General features: G+C 40.0%; 1 non-coding gene across 1 annotated transcript; it reads right to left on the bottom strand.

The window, feature by feature from the left end:
• Nucleotides 1–6,220: 6,220 nt before the first annotated feature.
• On the bottom strand, nt 6,221–6,292 carry TRNAK-UUU (transfer RNA lysine (anticodon UUU)). Its single transcript has one exon. It is a non-coding gene; the product is annotated as a tRNA-Lys (tRNA).
• Nucleotides 6,293–10,491: the final 4,199 nt, after the last annotated feature.

The following is a 10,491-nucleotide window of genomic DNA, read 5'->3' as shown; positions in this document are numbered from 1 at the left end:
TTCCCTGTTCCTCTCAGGGCTATATGGTCTAGAGGAGAGATGTAGAGCAGAAAGTCCAGTAGTCGTCCTGCTACAACACAATTTTCCATAATGTGAATTATCCAATATGTGATTGGTGAGGGAATGTCATCACAGGAGGAGGACACTATGTTAGGTCACATGTGATTTGTCCTAGGCAAACTGAACAAGGATAGTAGAAGAATTATAACCCTCAGCAGGGAAGAAAAAGACATTCAGTCGTCTGAGGCAAAGACAGAAGCTTTTTCAGCCCTATGTCAAGAAAATGAAACATGAGCACTTGTACAGGGGCATCCCTCCCCAGAGTGGGGCTCGCTCAGCCTTGAGCAGATTGCACTTCCCTCTGTTTAGTTCCACCTGCATTGTCTCAGGCCTACAAGTAACATTTTTACTTTTGGGGTGGAAGATATTTTAGTATCCCCCAGAGCATTCTCCATCCCTGCTGACCTGGGGGTTTGGGTTCTCCAAGTTATCTCCTGAGGTTCCAATTATTGTTATCAATAGCACTCAGGTTACAGTTACATAAGTCTTGAAGAGTTTGCTCTAAAACCACAGGCAAATGCCATACTGATTAATGAATCTACCTCTCGAAATGGTTAGGGAGTTCCAGAATCTCTGAACCTGATGACCTTGGGTTGATGAATAGGAGTGCTTTTACTGCAGAGCTGAGAAGACCCCAGATCCCTGTGTCCCACCACTGCCCTATGAGGTCCAGGGCAAAGAACTGACTTCTAACACCAGGTGCTCCTTGGATTCTTCCAGGTGAGCAGCAACCTCCTCTGCTTGCCTGCAGATTGTTCCTGATTATGTTCTCAAGACAGAGCCCTCAGGATTAGCCAGGGGCTTTGTCCTTTATTCGGTTGCCTTCTCTGGGAACAACCAGGTCATTTTGAGCTTTATTGTTTTCTTGTTTGGTTTGGTTATTTCATTTAGGAGGATTTCCTGGAGTTAATACCTCCTTCATATCCTTCTGTCATTTTTGGGAGTGGGTCTCCTTTCTCCCTGCACTGCACCTGTGGGAGGCAGATGCTGTCACAGCATCACCAAATACAGTTGCACCAGGTCTTAGTTGCGGCACGCAGGATCTTTAGTTTTGGCACGCAAACTCTTAGTGGTGGCATGTGGGATCTAGTACCCTGACCAGGGATTGAACCTGGGCCCCCTGCATTGGGAGCACAGAGTCTTAGCCACTGGACCACCAGGGAAATCCCTTTACTTCCTTTTCTATTATGTAGGGAATTGAAGATTCTCTGTGAAATCATGTTACTCAGAAAACATGTCCAGTGGACTTCGGTCACTCACAGCACACGTGGTAATAAAGTGGTGCAGTGTGGAGAGGACTAATAATTGGGGCTTGAGGGAGAAAGGCAAGAAGACAGTGGCATCATCTCAAAGCCCAGAGACTTATCTCAAGTTATGATTTCAAGTGAGCTGCTTAACTCTGAGGTTTATTCTAGAAGAATCCTTAAAGGATCATGTAAAATTTTTAATGTGTTTAAAAGCATATGTGGAGTTCTACCCAAAGAGCAATTTCATTAATTGCTGGGGTTACTACAAGGTAGAATCATAATCCTTTTCTTATATTACAGAGCATGCTTCAACCGAAGTATGCTCCTTGTATACTCTCATATTAAGGAATATTGTTTTTAAAAACAATAAACCAGAAATATTTTCGAGGATGCTTTTGACATAATTCTTTTCAAATATCATGAGGTTTCCAAATGAGACCAGTTTATGATAATACTATCATTCACAGTTACCCAAAACTCTCACTTATTCTTTTTTGAAATAGTCAGATATTAATTAGTAATTCCTCATATTGGAGGGACACTATTTTTCCAAACATGGTTACCTGGAATGCTTAAATGACAATCGTACTGATATGGTATCAACAAACGAAGATGATAGGGATTTGTCTCAATTAGGAAGAAACACAGACACCATGCTGTGTCATTATCAGCCTTGTTCTCAAGTCGGGAGTATGTGGTTCCTGGATTCTGTCTTTCCCTTCCTCCTGATAACTTCCTCAACACTTTCAAGACCCCCAAAATCCATCTCTGTCTCCCATTACCTCAAGAACAGTTAAAACGTTTTAATATGGCATCATGATACCAGGCCTTCCATGACCTGCCTCCCCTACTTCCTCTTCTCCAGCTCCCACTGCAGCCTCCCATACATTTTATGCACAAGCCATACAGGACTCTTGTGATTCAGTAAACAAGCTGTGCTATTTTTACGTCTGTGCTTTTGGGCATGTCTCTTGCTTTTTCCTGAATGCCCTTTAACTCCTTGCCTGTCTGGAGAATTCCTTCTCAGTGCTTAAACTTCAGTTCACTTGTCACCTTCTCAGTGAAGTCTTTTCCAACCGTCCCTGTCCATTCTCTGCCTCCTGCCATGAAGCTATTATTTCCTTCTTTGCATCTCCCCAAGACCTTGTAAACATGACATAGCAATTAGCGAGTATTTATATGCTTGCCTTTCTTCTTTACTCGACTGTATGTTTCTTGAGAGCAGGGGTTGTATTTTACTAAGTTTGGTTTTCTTAGTGCCTAGAATAATATCCAACATATAGTTGGCACTCCGAAAATAGAAACTATTATTAAGGAATTAGAATAATTTTATCAAACGATACATATTTACTGAAATGCTCTATTTTCTGCACTGTGCTGGTGTTATTGGGGATATAAAAGAGGCAATTATTTCTCTACTCTTGGGGACTTTATGATTTAACCTAAAAGACAAGGCTGGCAGACTTGAAACAATTAGACATTGTTTAACAAAGAGTGTGCTGCAGAACACTAATTGTGGGAGAGCTGCATCAGAAAGGGTTCTGTGGTCAATTAAATTTGAAATGTTGCAGATTATATCGTCCTTCAGAGATTTCAATGTACTTATGTACCCTAAAGGCTCTGAGAAAACTGATAAAGAATTCTGTGTAAATACCAAATCTCATGTGATCAGGAGCCTTTTCTGTGTGGGTAACACCTATTAACATCCTGTGCTTCCTAGGAATACACTGATTTAAAGAATAGAAGTAAGTGTTAAACTGCATTAAACTACAATTATGTGCAAAGTAGTGCAAAGAAAGGGACATCACTGTGGGTTTGAATAGGTAGGGAAAGATCCAGTATGAGTCTAACTTTGGGGAATTGAATTAAGGAATATTTTATAATCTAGGTCCTTTATGTTGCTTTTATTTTTCTGTTCCACATGGTGAAAATAGTTACCCTCACCATTACCTGGGCAAAGTTAGATGGCTTCTCCTGCTGGTAGTTGTGGAGACCCATCACACAGTGTACCAGGTGCTCTGTCTCCATCATTTCATTGCAACTCTGGGAGTTGATCATTTATAATCTATATTTCACAAATCAGAAACCTTTGGGTAGAAAGTGAATGTGACCTTCCTGTAGTCACAAAGCTAGTAAGTAGAAGAGCCAGGACTCAAAATCAGGTTTGATACCAAAACTCATACATTTAACCATTAGTTATGTATCGTGCTGCATCTCCCAAAAGATTGGGACCTTCCCAGGGAAGGAGCAACATGAAAACGTTTAGAGGCCACCGATTTTCCATCTTTTCCCTAAGTGAGTTTGATGGTTAGTTTTATGTGTCAACTTGGTTGGGCTATGGTGCCTAGGTATTTGGTCTTGCTTCTGTGAGGGTGTTTTTAGATGAGATTAACATTTAAATTGGTAAACTTTGAGTAAAGCAAAGTTATTTGTTATTTGGGCAAAGTTATTTGCCCTCTATAATGTGTGTGGATCTCATCTAATCAGTTGAAGGCCTGAATAGAACAGAAAACTGAGCTCTCCAAAGCAATAAGAAATTCTGCCAGCAGATGGCCTTTGGTCTTAAACCACAACATCAGTTCTTCCTGGGGCTCCAGTTTGCCAATCCACTTTGCGGATTTTGGACTTGCTGCTTCCATAACTGCATGAACCAATTCCTTAAAATAAATCACACACACATATACACATTTATGTACACACACACTCACACACACAACTTATTGGTCCTGTTTCTCTACAGAAACATAATACAGTAAGTCCCCTACATAAGAAACTTCAAGTTGTGAACTTTCAAAGATTCGAACATGCATGCCAGCCCCTGTATGCCAGCTGTTGTACTGTACTACTGTACTGTACTGTAAGATTTTTTTTGTATTCATTTTTTATGGGTGTATTATTTGTGTGAAAAGTATTTTAAACCTATTACAGTGCAGTACTATATAGTCGATTGTGTTAATTGGGTACCTAGGCTAACTTTGTTGGACTTATGAACAAATTGGACTTACAAATGTGCTCTCAGAATGGAACTCGTTCGTATGTAGGGGACTTACTATACAGAGAGGAAAGGAAACTATATAAACATCCTTTTGAGTTGCAGGTTCCACCCATGGAAATACTAACCCAAAGGAGAGGACAGGCACTTTTTCTGTAAGTGGATAATTCTGCAGCAAATGTAGCTCCAGAGGCCATGATTCACCGTCCTATGCACTGGGCCATCCCGTGGACAATACAGCATTCAGAGCATACCTATTGCTCTGCACAGAGCTGTCCAGGTCTTGAACTTCAAATGGAAGTCATCTGCCTTCCTCGAAATTCTGCTTTCTTTTATGAAAGGCACATTTCCACAGAATTTCTTGATTCACTTGTGGTGAAATGCCAAGCATGTTAGGAACATCATTCACCATTTGTTCTGAGCCAAGGCTTGATGGTTGGTGTGGGTTCTAATTTTGGCTCTGCCACTTCTAACCACGTGACTCTGGACAAGTTTGGATACCCTTTGTTTTTGTTTCAGGATCTACCCCATGGGGTTCTGTGAAGATTAGTTGAAACAATACATATAAGGTACCCTAAAATTAATACAAGGTAATCATCCAAATGCTAGTGATTATAATAATAGTTATTAGATCTTAACAAGAATTGGTTTTCCAGCCATGCTAGGTAGTCTATTCAAAGCTCTTTGGTTTACTGACCCCACACCCTCATTAATATAATTTTCTATTCAAGCATGACTCTGTAGTAATCCATACATCTGCAACTACACTCAGTACACTTTAGTTGCTGGACATACCCAAGTATGTATATTCTGCTCCTTCTCTCAGGAAGCTTGGAGTCTTTATTAAACCAGTAAGGACCAACTCCTAAGACTCCTTAGTTTCTAAGGAGTTTGGTGTTGCATTTCTAAGGCTACTAAAGCCTCTTACTTTCATAAAGATCTACATTACTGCTCAAGCCCAGAGTTGAGGCATTTACCTTGATTCCTCCCATTTCTTTACCCCTTATATCTAATCCAGTAGCAAAATCTCATCACTCTCATCTCATTGCTTGTATATGTGTTCTGAATCTACTCCTTCACATCACCACTGCTCACACTTGCGGAATTCAAGCTACAATAAAAATTGTATGTTTCCTTTTGCCCAACTTGACTGAAAAGGGAACATCTAAAACAAAGAATCGTTCACTGAAAGAAAATGCTGTGGAAATTTTGTTTATACAGATGCGGTGCTGTTTATGAAAGACTTTACTTTGATCTGATAAGAAACTGAAACTAAACAGAAGTTTTGACTATCCAATTATTCAAGCTGAAGGTGGTTTCCAGTAAGACTAAATTTAACTGTTTTTCTCCCTGTCCCAAATGTTAGATTTCCTATTTTAAGATTTTCTTTCATCTCCTATAAATCAAGTTTTATTGTCAAATTCTTTTTATCTGAGTTTGCCTTTAAGTACTTGCATTGTAACTTTTGTTCTTTTCTTGAAAAAAATGGGTAGAATCATGAAACCCTGAAAAGGTGTTGACTCCTAAAATGTATGTTGCTTTTGTTTATGTTGCAAATGACATCATCGATGTACTTTCCCTCCACTTTTTGCTTCCTTTTTTTTTCTCCCAAACATATATGTTATGTTGAAAATTTTCTGAGTGGGGAGAAAGTAGTTCAACCTCTGTTTTTTCCAGCATCCATCAGTTTTAGAATAAAGAATTGACTCTGATGTTTGTGATTCAAAACCCATGTGGTTTATTTTTCCCGCACACTCTAGTCTATATCCCTGCCATTAGTCACCTGGATTACACTATTGCCACCTAACCAGTGTATTTGCCTCATTTGTGTTCCACCATTACCCAGTTTTCACCCAATTTGATATAAAAATACCAGAGTGGTTTTTTTTTTGGCCGTATGTCTCAGCTTGTGGGATCTTAGTTCCCTGACCAGGGATTGAACCCAGGCCACGGCAGTAAAACCACCGAGTCCTAACCACTGGACCACCAGGGAATTCCCAGAGTGGTATTTTTAAAACTTAGATAATGCCAACTCCAGCTGAAAACTCTTGAGTCTTCCTACCAGGTCCAGTGGGTTCTGGCTCCTCCTATCCCTCTGACTCAGTCATGAGACTCTAGCCACACTGACCTCTCAATTCTTGGACTATCCCAAGCTGGTATGTACCTTGGGATTTTGAACCCTAGTTTGTTTATACCTATTTCCTTCCCATCATTCATGTCTCATCTCATATGTCACCTCTTCAGAGACGCCTTCCCTGACCACCTACCCAAAGTGTGTCCACCCCAGTGCTCCCTATCACCTCACCCTGTTTTGTTTCCATCATGACATTTACCTCAATCTGAAATCAGTGAGTTTATTTATTTGATTTTATGGTATGTTCCTTCTGGTTTCTCAGTATGATTATAAACTTCTGAGGGCAATGATCTTGTTTGTCTGGTTTGCCACTGTATCCTGAACACCTAGAGTAGTCCCTGGAACATAGTAGTTGTTCAATAAATATTTGTTCAGTGAATAACTAGTTACCTAGCCATGTTTTCTAATTATATTTTGGTCATGGACACATGTGTGCCTCTTGATTGGTGGTTTGATATTAATTATAGGTTCATTTGAATGTATCAAAACAAATAATAACAAATATTGTTTGGGTACTCTTATTTTCATGTAATAGGTTGAATTAACCTTAAGTCTGGGCAGTCATAATATATTAGGATGTGTACTGATGAATAAGTCTAGCAGCATCATTTCTTGGACATCAGGGGAAATGCAGGAATGATAGCAGGGACCAGCAGGGATGCCATTGACTAAAGCCTATAAATGTGTAGGCATCTGAAAATCAGGGAAGAGTATTTCCTACCCCTGCAGCCCTCACCCCTTTCACCACTCACATCTAAAGTATTCCTTAAACATTCTTCAGGACAATCTATCCTTCAGGGTATGGATGTTTCCAGCCTAGGAGAACAAAGGAAATAAGTGACAGATTTTGTCTAGTGGCTCTCCCCAATGTAGCTGGAATTTAATTTCAATAAAGCAGATGACTTCTTAGGGAGGGTGAGCTGAGCTATTAATTCATGGGAAGGAAAAGAGGAGGTTAAATGTGGGGCTGTCAATCTGAGCAATGCCCTTGCAAGACAGATGATACCATCTTTCCTTTTCAATAGCCTTCCTGGCATCTAATTTGCATGAGTTGTGAGATAATGCTCAGCTCTGTCTCATTTGCAAATCTGGAAACATAGGGGACAGACACTGAGGCCTCCAACAGTAAATCCAGAAAGTGTAGCAAGGTTAACTCTTCTCATTTAGAGACAGAAATGTTGTGCTGCTTACTTCCTGGATGAAAAAGAAGGACCTGCAAAATTTATGGGGATATCTACTTAAGTAAATACTATTACAGCCCCTGAAACAAAAGAGTCAGATGAAGAAATTTACTGTCTCCAAATTGAGGGTGTCTGCAGAATATCACCCCCTAATGAATGAATAAAATTCTTATCAAGAAAAAGAGCAATCAGCAGGGTGGACAGTCATGGCTTCAAGATATTTTTGGAATAGTCACCAAAAAAGGTTTTTGGATTTTTGTTTTGCATTTCCTGTTCCTCATTTGAACTGCTAGATCTATGGCCTTCATTGCCTCAAGTTATAGAGAATGAAAAAGAAAGCCAAGAAAAACTGGAATTTTTTACAAAAGAACAGTAAAGTTGGAAGTATATAAGATGAGTCAGAGCCAGAAATCAGGCCCCAAGAGCAGATGGGGACTTGGTAGGTTGGGAGCTGGAAACAAGTTTGAGGAGGAGCATGCAACATGGGCTTAGATATTATAGGTCTCTTAAAAAACACCTTGACTTACCCCCTCAAGATAATTTAGGCTGGGGAGAGCACTAAAAAGTAGCAGGTGTGTCTGAAGACTCTGCATGCTGTTTCCAGAATAGAATCTTGGAGAGAGGTGGCAAGATCATCCTTAAGGGAAAAAGCTGGAAGCCTGTTCAGATACTTATACCCACGTATTGCAAGGGTGAAACATATCTTTAAAACGTTTTAGCCAATCCACATATCTTAAGTACTTTAGATTTTCCCAAAGAAAGTTCCATATCTAGCATTTATTATGTTATTTAACATGCTACACATTTCAGCAATAAAAACCCATTTCTGCTACTTCCTGTGCCAATTAGCCAAACTTCAAGTGTTGATTAAAATATGAATATAGAAGTGTTTATGGTTATTTCCTGTGGACTGAGGGTCTTCTGATATAATGCCAGCTGACCACCCTCATTGATATACAGGTTTTTCTGTGCTTTCTTTTTATCATGGCAGGGATGTATTAGCAGAGAGCATAGGGGAAAAATGTGTCTCTTCATGGCTTTTGAGTTTCTTAAGTTTAGGTTCTATGAGTCATATTCAGATTGTTAGGGAAAAAGCATGACAAGTAACATCCTTTTCCTCAGTATAGAAAAAATTCTCCAGGTCTGGGGGAGGAGGACAAAGGGAGAGAGGAGAAGTGATGAGAGGAAACGCTTGTTAGGCCTAAAGTCAAGGGAGCCCCCTGAAGGGATTGCTGGGGAGTCAGCGTCCTCATACTTCACAGATTGTTCTTGAGCAAGTAGTGTTTGCCCCCAGTGACCAGAGCCCATCAGTGGCGTGGATGATCATCCAGTCTCCCTGCTAGTGACCAGGGTGCATTACCTGTGTCTAGGGTCTCTGTTAGATTTACTTCATGTCTAGCGAGATCTCCTTACTTCATTAGCACAAGGTCTACTCACCACCCAGCAGAAAGATGCTTTTTGTGCTTGGAGACTGCTCTGTCCCTATCCAACGTATCTGATGTGAACAGCCTACCACCTTCCTCCATCTTGTAAGGTCCCAAATCATTTGTAAGCCCCAGAGGAAAGCAGGATACGGCCCCAGAGGATGAAGGCAGAGCCCTGTATCCATCATGGCAGTAATGGTGAGAAAGGGAGTGTTACCACCTGAGCTTGTGTGGGATGAATTGGAAACAGCTAGAGATCTTCTCTGAAGCAAGAAAGTGATAAACTATCCCCACCCTGACCTAGATTGGCATGTTTAATTCTCTGAATTGGACAAATAAGAATTTAATTACTTGCTAGAAATGCACCTCAAATAGCTCAGGCTGTGACTTGTGGGAAATATGCTGTGGACCACATAGCTACTTTTGTTTGACTAAGCTTCTCTTTGTAGGGCCATATGATCAGTCTTGAGTTGATCTTGCCTCACTTTTCCTTCACTGTTGGTCCCTACATTTTGGCCTGATCCTTGCTGGCAATTTGTGTGGACTACTTAATTATGACATACACAAAGCTCTAACTTTTCAAGAAGTTTCACCTTTTTTCCGCAGATAAAATTTACTTTAGTCTTTACATTTAGTGAAAATAAATATCCCAGCTTTAACTGCATATAAGGAGAAAGCCTATCTTAGGAAAATATAGTTTTCTTAAGCCTTCATCTCTGGAGAGAAGAAGTAGTTTGGAATAGAATCCAAAGGAAAAGGATGAAGAAAGAGCTAATTGCTCAGGTTTGGGCATTAAAAGACCATGTAGGTAACTCAACAACAGCAAAAAAACAAAGAACTTGATAAAAATATGTGCAAAGAACTTGAATAGATATTTCTCTAAAGAAGATGTACAAGTGGCCAGTAAGCACATGAAAAGATGCTCAACATTGCTAACCATCAGGGAAATGCTAATCAATGAGGTACCACCTCACACCCATTAGGATGGCTACTCTCAAAACACCAGAAAAAAACAAGTGTTGGCGAGGATGTGGAGAAATTGGAACACTTGTACACTGTTGGTAAGAATGTAAAATGATGCAGCCACTGTGGAAACAGTATGGCGGTTCCTTAAAAATTTCAAAATAAAATTACCATATGATCCAGCAACTCCACTTCTGGGGGTTTACCCAAAATAATTGAAAGCAGAGTCTTGAAGACACATTTGTACACCTATGTTCATAGCAGCATTTTTCACAATAGCCAAAGGGTGGAAGAAACCCAAGTGTCCATTGATGGATGAATGGAGAAAAAAAATGTGGTATATACATACAATGAATATTATTCGGGCTTAAAAAGGAAGGACATTCTGACACATGCTGCAGCATGAATGAACTTTGAGGATGCTATGCTAAGTAAAATAAGTCAATCATAAAAAGACAAATGCTATATGATCAACTTATATGAGGTACCT

The sequence above is a fragment of the Balaenoptera ricei genome, chromosome 20 (genome assembly GCF_028023285.1).
Source record: "Balaenoptera ricei isolate mBalRic1 chromosome 20, mBalRic1.hap2, whole genome shotgun sequence".
NCBI lineage: Eukaryota > Metazoa > Chordata > Mammalia > Artiodactyla > Balaenopteridae > Balaenoptera > Balaenoptera ricei.
This window is presented reverse-complemented; position numbering and strand designations above follow the sequence as displayed.